Source organism: Podarcis filfolensis (genome assembly GCF_964270895.1).
Source record: "Podarcis filfolensis genome assembly, chromosome: 16".
NCBI classification, from domain to species: domain Eukaryota; kingdom Metazoa; phylum Chordata; class Lepidosauria; order Squamata; family Lacertidae; genus Podarcis; species Podarcis filfolensis.
This window is the reverse complement of record NC_139620.1, coordinates 6233170-6248338: the sequence shown is the minus strand read 5'-3', so window position 1 is coordinate 6248338 and position 15169 is coordinate 6233170. Positions and strand designations below refer to the sequence as shown.

Here is a 15169-nt window from a genome sequence, read left to right as displayed (position 1 = left end):
TTTCAAAACAAGTTACAGTTAAAACAACCAAACAACAGGCGAAAGAGACCGAGGTAGTTATTTTGTTATGTCTAGAGGGTGATGGTCTTTGTTTCTTGCAACCTGCATAAGAAACTTTGCCAAGGTCAGTGTAATATCATTTGACCTATCCTCCAGAAGGTACCAGTATTTAATATGGGAGGCTTCAGATTTCCCTGGCAAATTTGCTAGTAAGGCTTTGATCAGTTGATCCCTTGCTTGCTCATACAGCCCACAATGCAGTAGGATATGTTTCATGCAATCGACGTCTTGAGAACATAAACAAAGCCTATTCTGATAGGGGATGCCTCTCAGTCTACCATTTAGAAGTTCTGATGGAAATACATTTAATCTAGCTTTGGTTAATAAACGTTGATAGGTGGGTATGGACAAATTCCTAAGATATGAGGCTAACTGAAAGTCGTGCCTATATTGGATTCCAGCTGCAATCAGGCGACAGATTACACTGGATCTGGATCTCAGGTCGCTATGTGAGATGTCCCAAAGCCTTTGCCTCAGGGATACATGGGTGGTATCGTAGCCCAGTTGATACAAAAAGGATGGTGACAGTCCAATCGAGGTGGTGTTCCTTGCCATAGTTTTCAGCCATGGACTGATAAGCTCCTCGTTGGTTAGATGTACAGTGGTACCTCGGATTAAGTACTTAATTCATTCCGGAGATCCGTTCTTAAGCTGAAGCACCACTTTAGCTAATGGGGCCTCCTGCTGCTGCCACGCCGCCGCCACAGGATTTCTGCTCTCATCCTGTAGCAAAGTTCTTAACCTGAGGTAATATTTCTGGGTTAGCGGAAGCGTATGTAACCTGAAGCGTATGTAACCCGAGGTACCACTGTACAAGTAATCCCTTCCCCAGGCCAAATACTGAGATCTTAAGCCAGTATTTCAAGGCAGCCCAACAAGCTTTGGTGGAAAGTGGGCATTCACCTGTTTCCAGAAATAAGATTGGATTTGGGACACAATTTGGGACCTGTAGTAAGGACAGGAAAAAAACTTTGTCTGGAACCCATCTAACTTAGGAAATAAGCCGTTGTACCAGATGTTTGAAGTGTAGAGAAGTTGGGAGACAGATTTTGCTTTAACAGGCACCAATAAGACAACAAGAGACATCACTTGTCCTGATATGTGATCCGTCCAAGGGCCTGATCCCAACATTGCATGAAATAGACCACCTGATGAGTTGGTATCTACAAGATACCATCCCTGGCAAAGTACATTGACCAGTTCTGTCTATAAGGGGGTGAGACAATGTTTAATTAGGAACATTGGAATATAGGAAGCTGCATTATTGTTGCCTTATTTGACACTTTTTCCAGACTCCCAAATTCTCAGGGGTCTTTTATGGTGGGTTAACTTACTGGGCACCATACTGGTTTGAGGGTACCAGCTGTGACTCCATCCTGATTGCAACTAACATTAGCTATGTCCCATAACAACTTGTTTATTGTGATGTACCAGTTAGGAGAGCAAATTTGTGAAGAGGAAAAACTGATCTGGCACACTGTCCCTGCAGCAATTGGTATGTTGAAAGATTTGTAATGTTTTGATACTGAGTTTGGGAGAACCCTATGACAACAGTGAGGTGAGTATTCAGTGAGGTGAGTATTCTGATTATTAAGGAAAGGGTGTCAACTCTTTACAGGAATCTGGGGAGTTCCCTATGACAATTTATCAACTTGTCATCATACACCCCTTAAAAGGGGGGAGTCTTAAGTATGTTCCAGGCTACCAGAGATACAGTATAAAAAGCCTATCCTCTAGGCTGCTTCCAAACACTTCTCTGCATTCCTGCTTCTTAGAGAACTAGGTAAGTCCACTTGGGTTCTGGGAAAGCGGGCACATTTTCTGAATGTACAAATTTTCTAGGATGTACATTTTCTAGGTTTACAAAGGTTATGCAGGTGAATGTCAGTTGTTGCTAATTTTCAAGGGTAGATTGCACTGCTATGTGAGGTTTTCAAGCAAGTGCACTTGAATTGTGTGTGTGTGTGTGTGGCTGCATTATGCTGGGCTGGAGCACTTTGGTGGGGAAAACTTCTCTGGGGTTTACAGTAAAGGTGAGGAACCTATGGACTCCAGCACTCCAACATCACCAACAGGTACAATGGTCAAGGATGATGGGAGCAGCAATCCAGAAACTTCTAGAGGACTACAGACTCCTAACCACTGATTTATATTCTTAGATGAGATACTTGATTGAAGTTTATCATTGGGATAGATGGTCCAAATGGAAGATAACTTCCTTTTTGCTGGAACTCACAAGCTTTGCAGTAACAGGAGCAGTAGTGGTAGCAGTTGTTGCCTTCTACATAGCTCTACCATGAAGCTGTGAGTCCCACCAAGAGGAAACTACCAGGCCCTTGGATTATCTATCCTAAAATGTGTCAGGTTTCCTGGTGTCAGGCTGAAGTAGTTCCTATTTTTTCTATGATAGGTCCTTTAAACTGATACCACCACTATTTAGACCTGGGACCTTCTGTGCTTTCTCATTTGGTTATAGGAATTGCTTATATTGAGCCAGAAGACTGGCTCATCTAAATTGTAGAGTTGGAGGAAGCCATGTAGATTTTCAAGACCAACTTTCTGCTCAATGAGGAAAATCCAGATCTTGATAATCCAGAATATATTACTGCCCAGTATATGCTTGAAGACCTCTAGAGTGGAAGAACCCTTCCACTACCCTTCTGCTTGTACCAGTAATGGAACCTAGAGTTTCTCCCTCATTAAAGTTAGAGGGTTTTATTCAATGAAGTCCAGCTCATTATATACCCATCAAAATTAATGAATCTAACTTGGCCATGTTTGTTACCTTCAATGGGCCTACTCTGAGTAAGCCTAGCATTGTATCCCCCCCTCTCCCATAAGGTGGACAGCTATCTCTTGGGAAAGCTCTTCCTTTATCCCAGTGTTCTCCAAGGTCTCAGGTTGATGACTTTTCAAAATCAGCTGATATCCATTTTAACTAGAGGTGGTTATGGTATTCTAACCCACAGGAGGCAATGATGGCCACCCATCTGGATGGCTTTAAAATTCATGGCAGATAAGGCTGTCAGTGACTTCAAGCCACAATGGTCATGTTCTGTTTCAAATGTCAGGGGCAGTAATGCTTCTGAATATCCTTTGCTGGGAACCACAGAAGGCAAGAGTGGTTTGTGCTCAGTTGCTGCTTGAGGGCTTCCCATGGGGGCATCTGGGTGGCCTCTGTGAGAACAAGATGATGGACCAGATGGGACATTATCATGATACAGCAGGCTCTTCTTATGTTCTTTTGTTCTTATGTTCTTATGTTCTCATGTTCTTATGTTCTCATGTTCTTATTCTGATGGTCTCACCCAGCAAAACCAAGACTCCCTAAACTCTTCAGCTCCATGGAATCACTAACCTACGGGGAAACACCACAGTATTTGAGACTTTAGCTTAGAGAAAATGAGGTAGTATACAACCATTGTAGGCTTTGATAGCTTTAACCGCAGTTGATTTGGGGGAAAGGCTATAGCTCAGTGGAAGAGCATCTGCCATGCTTGCAGAAGGTCTCTGGCATCTCTGGGTAGGAGAGACCCCTGTCTGAACTCATGGAGAGCTGCTGGCAGTCAAAGAGCACAAAGGCAAGCTGGATGGAACATTGGTCTGACTTGGTATAGGGCAGTTTTGTATGTGCCTGGATATAAACCACCTGTAAAGCCTGTAAAGTTGGTGATCAATCCTTGCATCTTGTGGAAGTGGATTCCACAGTCTAACAATATGTTGTGTGACAGAGAACTTCCTTTATCTCTATGCTGAATCTTCTGCAGTTCAGCTTCATTGAATGGCAGCAAATGTTTTGGGTTTTTTTACTATGGAAGGGGTAGAATGAAAAAAAATCCCTCTATTGACTCCATGGATATATATATCCCAAGGTATGGAACTAGAGGGCCTTCTGCCGTCTTATTGAGCTCTTAACTATTGTTAATATCAAACTTGTGCTCTCCACTGGGAACTCTGCATGATGCTGACTCCATGTTCTTTCAGGTCCACCTCTGAACCTCAAAGATGTCTGCTGGCCGTGGTGGATGGAATAATCAATGCTATGCCCAGTGCCCCCCATCAACAGTGACCATCCGGCCACCACCTTTTGTCCTGACCATCCCAGGGCCAGCTCTCTGTTGCCCTGACCAGGCTTTTCGCATCGAGCAGTACAACCCATGTGCTTACGGATATGGCGGCGGCAGATCTTCTCTGTATGCCAGTGGTGGTTCCAACATGTCCTCGTTCTATACCCAGGCCCTGCCAAGCAACACATGTAGCAGTGGTAACTGCTGGCTTTAAATCAAGACCAAAGTGAAAGATCCGAGGAAGAACGATGGAGAAAACAAGAAGAGCTAGATCAGCTTCCACAACTCCCACCTGAAATGTTGAACAGCCACAGTGCATTGATGTTATCCTTAGGTCTATATCTGTTTTGCCTATTGCAGTTGTATTTAAAATCCTTGTGTACTGCTCTTACTGTCTGCTGACAACTTGATCTTAGCAACAGGTTGAGAATTGTGTGCATCCAGTACTTCGTTTCACATCGTATTTGCACTTCTGACCGGGTTATTCCTATTTGCTTTCATATTAAAATTTGAATTGCATCCAAAATCACTTATCTCCTCTCTTCCTTCTATGGTTGAACTGAAGTGTGGGCTTCCTTTGTTGCTCCTGTCCAGGCACTGTACCAACTTAGTTTCAACACAGCTACAGCCACATCTGGCTTCATGATACCTTGGGGCCCTCATTCTCTACGATAAGTGGATTTCATAGAGTCATCAAGCCAATCAGCTCATTTTTAAAGAAGCAAAAGCACTCATCTCACTTTATTGGCTGAGGGAGCCAGCATACAGCTTCTGGGTCATGTGGCCAGCATGGCTAAGCCGCTTCTGGTGAACCAGAGCAGTGCACGGAAACACCGTTTACCTTCCCGTCGGAGCGGTACCCATTTATCTACTTGCACTTTGATGTGCTGATGTGTTTTCAAACTGCTAGGTTGGCAGGAACAGGGACCGAGCAACAGGAGCTCACCCCGTTGCGGGGATTCAAACCGCCGACCTTCCGATCGACAAGCCCTAGGCTCTGTGGTATATATATATATATATATATATATATATATATATATATATAAAGTTGAACAGCAGAATAGATAAGCCACTTTTAAAAACAGATTTTCTGTTGTCTTTCAACAAGCGTTTCCAGTACAGTTCTATATATTTTATTTTATAGATTTAAATATTTACAAACCACAGTTGTCTAAAACATATCACAAAGTGGTTTACAATCTGAAAACACAATATTACTAGCTCTGACTTGTTTGTTGTAACTCTATTGTCAGAGGCTGTTAACATCTGTATACCAGCTGTTGGTAACCATGGGTGGAGAGCATTGTGTTGTGCTCAGCTCCAGCTTATGGGGTTTCCATGGAGGCACCTGGTTGGCCACTGTGGGAACATGATGTTGGTCCAGAGACTGTCCACTAACCTGATCCAGCGGCGCTCTTCTGATGTTTCTAAGTTCCTGCCACTTGAGCTTAAAAATTGTTGGTGAGGAACAGATCAGGAGGGAGGTAGTCTAAGAATCTTCCTCTCATCTATTCATCCTTTCATTTTCAGCTCATAAAAGAATAGGGCTGTAACATCAACACTCCATCTCCCTTGAGGTGAAACTTTGCCAGTACATCAGCTGCCATTAAACCCAAATCAGGTGATAACTATTGTCAAGAAAAGGGAGCAAATCATATTACACAAGCAAAGGTGCAGAGACACAAACACATGCCCAGTTTACTAGAGTAGCCCAACCTATCTGCATTAAAAAAAAAAAAATCCTTCCAGGAGTTACAGAATTTTCACACAGCCAACTCCTTATTACATCAACAGGCTCCTATCAAAGATACACAGCCCTGAATCTAGTCCTGAAATGCAGGGATTTTCAGGGCAATTAATTCACTTGCTTCTCTATCATTGCAACTGTGTGCAGAGGAGGGCAACCTAGATGATCAAGGGCTTGGAAGCCAGGCCTTGTGAGGAATGGTGGAAGAAGCTGGGTATGTTTAACCTGAAAAAGGCAAGACTGAGAGGAGATATGATAGCCATCTTCAAATATCTCAAGGGTTGTCAGATGGAACATGTAGCTTGTTTTCTCCTTCTCTGAAGGGTAGGACTCGAACTAATGGCTCCATGTTACAAGAAACCAGAGTCCATGTAAACATCAGGATGAACTTTCTGACAGTAAGAACCATTTGACGGTGGAATGGTTCCCCTCAGGAGGTTGCGGACTCTTCTTCCTTGGAGGTTTCAAAGTAGAGGTTGGCTGGTCATCTGTTACAGGTGCTGTGGCGATCACACAGGGTCCCCGGACGTTTAACGGTCTATTGATCCCTTATGCCACAACTGTGCTCGCTTCCCGCTGCCACCAACCAGTTACTCTCTGGTAAACACTGAATCCAGTCAGTTGTTAAAAGTAAACCAAAAAAACCCAAGTTTATTTTACAAACATTAATGAGTTTGTGGTTTCTCAGATAATATTCCTGTCAGTATCTTAACTTTAATTTCTTTACCGGCCTATACCTTCCTAATACCTTCTGACTGATTATCTCAACTGTTTGACTGACTCCTCTTAACAAATTATCTCCCTCTCTCACACCAGACTAGCCCAACCCACAGACTTATCTTCTCTGTCTCTCCTAACTCCAGACTGTCCTCTCAACAACTCTAACTCACTAAAAACCTCTGTGCTTAAACTTCTACACAGTTAACTCTGCCCCCTGTGTTCCCATTGGTTAGACATATTACAATTAGTTAAGCCTTTCCCTATGAACCCAGTATGATGTCACACACATAGGAGGGCAGACACCACAGATGCTTTAGTTGACTAGATGTCCCTTGGGGTCCCTTCCAACTCCACAATTCTATGATTCTATGAATAACTGGAAATCAGAAAGGGGGCTGGATCTGGAGACTCAAGATGCTACTACTACTTTGCAGTGGAGACTGGCTCATCAGGATGAATGAGGCAGAATTCCACAAACCTCTGTCTGCCTTCTTAAAACCAGTCCACAGAGTGGCAATGTCTGCCAGCTTCCTCCTCCTTAGTCTTAGGGTTTAGCAACACTAACCTTTCTTGCCCCACCTGGCACTCCTTCTGCAGGGGGTGGGACTAGATGACTCCGAGTGTCCCTTCCAACTCCACAATTCCATGAGAGTTCTCTGATTATTTACAGGCACAGGTCCACACCTAACTCTTTGTGTCTGAGATTTGTTCTCCCATCCCAGTGTTGGATTTACCTATAAGCTAAACAAGCTATAGCTTAGGCAGCCTTCCTCAACCTTGGCCCTCCAGATGTTTTGAGACTACAGTTCCCATCATCCCTGACCACTGGTTCTGCTAGCTAGGGATCATGGGAGTTGTAGGGCTAAAACATCTGGAGGGCCGAGGTTGAGGAAGCTTGGCTTAGGGCCCCACTCTCTTGGGGGCCCCCCAAAAAAAATTAAAGGGGAAAAAAGTGTTTCTAAAGGAGCCTTTGTTATTGCCAAATGCCAATGTGTTTGCATTATTAAGTTTGTTATGAATAAAAAAATCATTTAAAGTTAGAACTTAATAATTATTTCACTAATAATATACTTCTTCTTAATTGTATTTCACTATTAATACACTTCTTAACTGTATTTCAGTTCAACAATTACTTTGATAAATGTATATATGCAAATGGCTTTAGATACCTCGTAGGTCCATAAATTACCATATAGCATATATTCAACACAAAAACAGCAACAATTTGTTGTTGACAAAGGACAGCTGGACATATAAAGGGCTCCATTACCTTCAGTAGCCAAGGGCCTCATCAAACCTAAATCCAGCCCTGCCCCATCCCCAGGCTTTCCCCACAAAAACCCATTCTTTAGAGCTCAACATCAATTCAGTTTTTCCGCAGTTGGCCATCTGCTCAGGTTGAGCTTTAAAGAGCTGGTTTTCATGGAGAAAGCAGGGGAAGGCACTCAGACACTGAGCTTTAAATCATGAACCATGCCTGGAAAGAATCATAGAGCTGAATCACAGAATTGTGGAGTTGCAAGGGACTCTGAGGGCCATCTAGGGTCAACTAGTGTGGATAAGCCCTCCGTCTTGTCCCTTGTAGAACTCAGCAGGGAAGAGGACAAAGAGGAAGTTACAAGCAGTTGGGATATGGGTGCCATTGGCTCTGGTGCCACCTACTGTTTGGGTTCCATGCATTCCACCTCACCAGTCCTAGTGAGTGCCACTCACCACTGCTGCTGGTTAGGGTAAACATTTTTGAATTTCCTACAATAGAGAGGGCAAAACCAAGGGCAAAGGAGGACACAAGTTTGCATTAGGGTTGTGCATGGGGACCAAGATCCCGAAGGAGCAGAAAAGATTTTTAGGTACATGACGACAGCCGTACGGATGTTACTAGCCCAAGAGAGGGAAAGAAGACAATGTCCCTACAACAGAGGAATGGCAAATTAAGCTGTCGGAATACAGTGGTACCTCGGGTTATAGACGCATCAGGTTATGGACGCTTCAGGTTACAGACTCCGCTAACCCAGAAATAATACCTCGGGTTAAGAACTTTGCTTCAGGATGAGAACAGAAATCGTGTGGCGGCAGCGGGAGGCCCCATTAGCTAAAGTGGTGCTTCAGGTTAAGAACAGTTTCAGGTTAAGAACGGACCTCCGGAACGAATTAAGTTCTTAACCCGAGGTACCACTGTATGCTGAAATGGCAAAACTAACCGGTAAGCTCAGGAACCAAGAAGACCAAACCTTTAATAAAGAATGGGGGGAAATTATAATTTACCATATTTTTCTGTGTATTAGACGAGGTTTTTTGACTCAAAAATTATGTAAAAAACCTGAGGTCGTCCAGTACAAAGATAGTGGCATGGGGAGGGGGGAGGAAGTGGCGTGCCCGCCAGCCATCCGGTTGGCAGGAGTAACATCCCCCGATGCCGCAGTGAGCAGGAAACGATCTAGGGAGTGTTTCCTGCCTGCAGCTGGGGGGGGGGCCTCAACAACTTTGGGCCATCTCCCCCCATTTTCTTAAAATTTAGCCCCCCAAATTAGGGGGGGGTCCTTATACATGGGGGCATCTTATAGACGGAAAAATATGGTACTTGGGAAACCACTGTAAGGAGATGAAAACTTTAGCAGGACTGCAATAACACTTGTAATGTGGCAAATATAATGGATAAAATGGAGAGATATAAGATATGGATTACTGAATCATATGCAGTTGGAAAAAGTTGACAATAGGACCCATGGAGGGGAAGGTGGGAAGTCCAGAGATTCAGAGAAATCTCTAAATATGGATGTGTATTTTGTATTGTTGTAATTCTTTACTTGTAAAACCAAGTAAAAATTATTTGTAAAAAACAACAACAACAACAAAAACGTGCATGGGCATTTTGATCCACACTCTGGTCCTAATCTGTGGCACCCTGATGGGCTTATTCATCCTGTGACACCCTGGCAGCTACCCACCCTCTCCTAGATCCATCCATGAAACCATCTGAGAGTGAGGCTAAGGGTTTTGAAAACTGAATTTTATGAAAGTTCAAATAGCATTTTTTAATGCACCAGCACCACAAAGATCAGAGCCTCTTGCTTAACAGCTGTTCTCTATAACACAGGGCATATTGTCGCCCTGCAGCTAACCAGAAGGTTGCTGTTAGAGGAATTCCCAGAATGACCTGTGAAGACGGATTGTTAAACCACTCTGGGAATTGTAGTTCTGAGAGGGGAAAAGGGGGATCTCCTAACAGCTCTCAGCTCCCTTAACCAGTGTTTCCCAAACTTGGGTCTCCCACTGTTTTTGGACTACAACTCCCATCCTCCCTAGCTAGCAAGACCAGTGGTTAGGGATGATGAGAATCGTAGTTTATTAGAAGGGACCGTCTGATTAAAGGTATACAGGTCAGAGCCAAACAATACAAACTGAAAGCTTTTACAGATGACTTAGTATTGACGTTACAGGAGCCAGAATCTAGTACTAAAAGAGTATTAGAATTGATTCAAGAATTTGGTCATGTGGCAGGGTTTAAGTTGAACAAGTTAAACACTAAAGTTCTTGAGAAAAACTTAACACCGTTTGAGAAAGAGAGGTTTCAGAAGGAGACAGGCTTAACATTGGTTAAGAAAGTAAAATACCTGGGGGTTAATATGACTGCTAAGTACTTAAATCTATTTAAAGACAACTATGAGAAATGTTGGTCAGAAGTAAAAAAGGACTTAGAAATATGGTCAAATTTGAAGCTTTCCTTGTTGGGTCGAATTGCTGTTATAAAGATGAATGTATTGCCAAGAATGTTATTTTTGTTTCAATCATTGCAAATTTTGGACAAAATGGATTGTTTCAAGAAGTGGCAGAGAGATATTTCTAGATTTGTCTGGCAGGGCAAGAAGCCCAGAATAAAATTTAAAATATTAACTGATGCCAAGGAAAGAGGTGGATTTGCCCTGCCAGACCTTAAACTTTATTATGAATCAGCAGCATTTTGCTGGTTGAAAGAATGGCTGCTTCTTGAGAACACAGACATTTTGGATTTGGAAGGTTTTAGCAATGTTTTTGGGTGGCATGCATATTTGTGGTACGACAAGGTCAAAGCACATAAAGCATTTAAAAACCATATTGTCAGGAAAGCATTGTTTAATGTCTGGACAAGATATAAGGACCTACTTGAAAATAAAACCCCAAGGTGGTTGTCACCGATGGAAGCGAAGGCTCAGAAAAAGCTCAATATGGAGGCCAAATGGCCAAAATATTGGGAAATTTTGGAGCAAGAAGGAGATAAATTGAAATTGCAGAGTTTTGAGAAATTAAAAGATAAAGTGCGAGACTGGCTTCACTATTATCAAATAAGGGAGGCTTATAATTTGGGCAAAAAAATTGGCTTCCAGGTGGAAAAATCAAAATTGGAAACAGAACTGTTAGATCCCAAAACTAAGATACTTTCAAGAATGTATAACTTGCTGTTGAAATGGAATACTCAGGATGAAACGGTTAAATCTGCTATGATTAAATGGGCACAAGATGTTGGACATAACATTATGTTTGCTGACTGGGAACAGTTGTGGACCACAAGTATGAAATTTACGGCATGTAATGCCCTAAGAGAGAATATTATGAAAATGATATATAGGTGGTACATGACACCAGTCAAGCTTGCAAAAAATTATCATTTGCCCGATAATAAATGTTGGGAATGTAAAGAAAATGAAGGTACATTCTTTCACCTTTGGTGGACGTGCCCAAAGATTAAGGCTTTCTGGGAGATGATCTATAATGAAATGAAAAAGGTATTTAAATATACCTTCCTGAAGAAACCAGAGGCCTTTCTCCTGGGCATAGTCGGCTAATTGGTGTCAAAGAAGGATAGAACTTTCTTTATGTATGCTACAACTGCAGCAAGAATACTTATCACAAAGTACTGGAAGACACAAGATTTACCCACCCTGGAAGAGTGGCAGATGAAGGTGATGGACTATATGGAACTGGTGGAAATGACTGGCAGAATCCGAGACCAGGGAGAAGAGTTGGTGGAAGAAGATTGGAAGAAGTTTAAAGACTATCTGCAGAAATATTGTAAAATTAATGAATGTTAAAATGATGTTGGATTGAAATTAAGTGGTATTAGCAACAAGGCCAATAAGAATATGTAAAAATGGACTGATAATGGATGAAAATATACAGTTATAATATGTTAAGATATAGAGTTAAGATAAATGAAAGAGGGTAAGGATTTGCTGAATTGACTATGCGAACGGGAATACAAAAAAGGGAGGTGTGAGGAGGTCAAGGAAACAAGCAAACGAGCTTAAAGATATGAAAAAAATGGATTTGTTTTTTAACTTTTTCTACTTATTTCTTTTTTGTATTTTGTATTTTCTTTTCTTTATGTATTTTTGTGTTTTTTGTATTTTTTCTTTTTTTTCTTGTCTTCTTTCTACTCTGTTAACTTTTGTTTTTTTGTAAAATCCTAATAAACATCTTATAAAAAAAAAGATGAGAATCGTAGTTTAAACTGGTATCACACCGCTTTGTGATGTATAGTGTGAATGCGGCCCTATTCATGCGGAGAGACCCTCTTGCAAATCTCATCAAAATTCTTCAAGGATCTTCCTTTAGAATTACCTGGACATTCCACATACTTACACAGGCACAGAATTTTAAGGTAGTTGCTCTGAGCAATATCTGAAGGACTGTGTCTTCCCATATAAACCATCCTGGACTTTGCGTTCATCATCTCAGGCCCTTCTTTGTGTGCCTCCTCCACATAAGGTCCAAAGGGTGGCAACACAAGAATGAGCCTTCTCTCTAGTGGCTCCCTGTTTGTGGAATGCTCTCCCCAAGAATGTTTACCTGGTGCCTTCATGATATATGTTTAGGACCCTGGCAAATATGTTTCTCTTCAACCAGGCCTTTGGCTGCCTAATATTCTACAGCCTTTTAAAGGTGTCTGTTGGAAGGGAGGATTATTGTTTTGTTGATTTTGTTTTAATTATTTACCTGTGTTTTTATCCTGTATTATATTCTCTAAACCATCATGAGATCTTGTGACGAAGGGCAGTACATAAATGTGAGAAGCGGGTGGCGCTGTGGTCTAAACCACTGAGCCTCCTGGGCTTGCCAGTCAGAAGGTGGGTGGTTCGAATCCCCATGACAAGGTGAGCTCCCGTTGCTCTGTCCCAGCTCCTGCCAACCCAGCAGTTCGAAAGCACGCCAGTGCAAGTAGATAAATAGGTACTGCTATGACAGGAAGTTAAACAGCGTTTCTGTGCGCTCTGGTTTCCGTCATGGTGTTCCATTGCTCCAGAAGCGGGTTAGTCCTGCTGGACACATGACCCAGAAAGCTGTCTGTGGACAAACTCTGGCTCCCTTGGCCTGAAATTGAGATGAGTACCACAACCCCATAGTTGCCTTTGGCTGGACTTAACTGTCCAGGAGTCCTTTACCTAAATGTTAATGATAATGATAAAGTGCTGTGCTAGTCCAATTGTAAAAGTGGAAGAGCAATACCTTTGATGTTCTTCCAACAGTTTCCCCTGTTGTGTGAGATATAAATTGATTCTTTGTTTTTTTATTGCATTGAGATCCCTTTTTCTTATTCATAGAGCTCAAGGTGGCCTGCAAGTTCTCCCTGTCCTCATTTAATCTCCACAACAACCCCGTGAGCTAGGTTAGGCTGAAAGACAAGGACTGGCCCAAGGTCACCCATTAACCTTCATGGTTAAGTGGGGATTCAAACTTTCCCAAGGTCACAGTCCAGCAATCTAACCAACTCACCACCACTGCCACTCACTGGAGATCCATCAAAGCATTCTATAGTGCAGAAACTGATAAACATTTTTTTTATGGAGGCAGGAAAGCAGAGAGCTGTATTTCATACCTTCCAAACAGCAGCCTCCTATCCACAGTGGTGCCAGCTAGGCTGGTGCAACCACATGCACGCAATATAATTTAATAAGTAACTATTATACTGCAATCAACAATCAGCATCACAGGCTGGGCTGGGCTGCCCCCACTTGCCTTCCGCCTTAACAGCAGCCTTAGCAAAGTCTGTTCCTTGCTCCCTTGCTCTTGCACATCCTGTCCCAGATCTAAAGATTGCTGAGAGTAAACCTTGAACACACCAGGCTTCGGAAGAAGTGGGCTTTCTTCCTTCATCCCCAGGGATGCATTCCCCATTAGCCTTCCTTTCTCATTGCCTGTGTAATATTCCCGTGTGTTTTGACTGCAGCAAAACTCCATGGTGGACTTGGAGATTCATGTTTGGGGAAAGCATCCAAGGACTTTCAAGGGAACTTTGTCAAACAAAACAAAACAATTGGACTTGCTCGCTCCACTTTGCTGGTTCCTGACATTCATTCGATCCTATAACTAAAGTCTCTTTGTAGCTTCTTGCTGGTCTTCCCCTCTCCCATAAGTTTCTCTCTCTTTTTTCAGTAGGAGGGAGAGGAGAGAAGTGGAGGAAAGAAGGCAGAAATGTAGGAAAGTAAGGGTAGATAATGAAACAGACTGTTTGCATTGGAATCTTGCAGGAATGACATTTTGCAACACATGGGTTGATTTCCGTTCCGTCAGTTTCTCTCATTTTCTCATTTCTCCAGTCTTAAATTCAGTTCTCCATATTTCTGCAACAGTACAGATGTGCTTTTAAATCCTCATAGGAATTCACCAGCATTTTAGTTCACATTTTCACAAAAGCACACAATTTGTCTGCATTTTTCCTCCTTCACACGTTTTTGGAAACAATTTCCCTTACTAGTATGCATGATTGCTTTTCATTTTTGCAGGCATAAAAGCATTTTCTTGCCCCTCCCTTTCTCTGCTTTTGAACATATTCTTTTGTTGCAAAATTTGGTGAACGGCAAAATTTGTAGGGTAGGTGCTTCTGTTTGCAGATCATTAGAGTATGAGAGGTTGGTTTTGGCCCAGCCTTATTTGAATTGGGAGAAACAGCTGATGGGTTTTGAGGGCAGCAAAATAACTTTTGGCAAAGCCAGCAATACTTCTTGGTTCTAGGAAATTTGCATGACTGCTTGATGTGGATCTCAGGCAGAGGTGTATGGAACAAATACTCTGAAGCAAAACTCCATAACCAAAACCACTATGGTTCTTCTTGACAGTCTTCTAATTTCCCAGGACATTTCAGAGGTGTTTCATCCAAGCAGAAAGGCTTGAAATCTGCTTTCAAATTTTGCTGTACACGAAGGGTGAAGAACATTTTGCCCTCTGGATAATAGATGAAATACAATTCCCATCAGCCTCAGCAAGCATGGCCAACAGCCAGGGGTGATGGCAGCTGTAGTTCAGCAACAATTGGGAGACAAAATCTATCCACACCTGTATTAGATAATGAGGAGGTGAAGATGCTCTGGGAGGTACCCCCTGGAGAGCATATGCTCCATGTTTTCCAACAGAAAATGAACAAATCTTGGAACAGATACTCCTCTAGCCCCAAGAAAGAGATTGTTCTCAATGAGAACTGAAAGCTCCTACCAGACTGCTTAAGGGCAACAGTGATGAGAAGGTAGGTCACTCTCTGAGATCATTCTCTGGGTGATCTGCAGTGGATCTGCTAGGGATTGCAATTCCAAATATTTCAGCA

The 15169-nt window shown here is 42.4% G+C and overlaps 2 long non-coding RNA genes across 3 annotated transcripts in view; one reads left to right on the top strand and one right to left on the bottom strand.

Annotated features, from left to right (window-relative positions):
* The window catches only part of LOC310751959, a 30329-nt gene extending 16860 nt beyond the window's left edge, over positions 1 to 13469 (bottom strand). Inside the window, exon 1 of one of the 2 annotated variants that reach the window (XR_014542722.1) lies at positions 13448 to 13469. This is a non-coding gene — a long non-coding RNA (uncharacterized lncRNA). Of the gene's footprint in view, positions 1 to 13344 lie in introns of both variants that reach the window. The other variant, XR_014542723.1, reaches the window with a different exon arrangement.
* Positions 1415 to 4653, top strand: LOC310751929. Its single transcript, XR_014542688.1, has 2 exons — positions 1415 to 1843; positions 4045 to 4653. It is a non-coding gene; the product is annotated as an uncharacterized lncRNA (long non-coding RNA).
* Positions 13470 to 15169: the final 1700 nt, after the last annotated feature.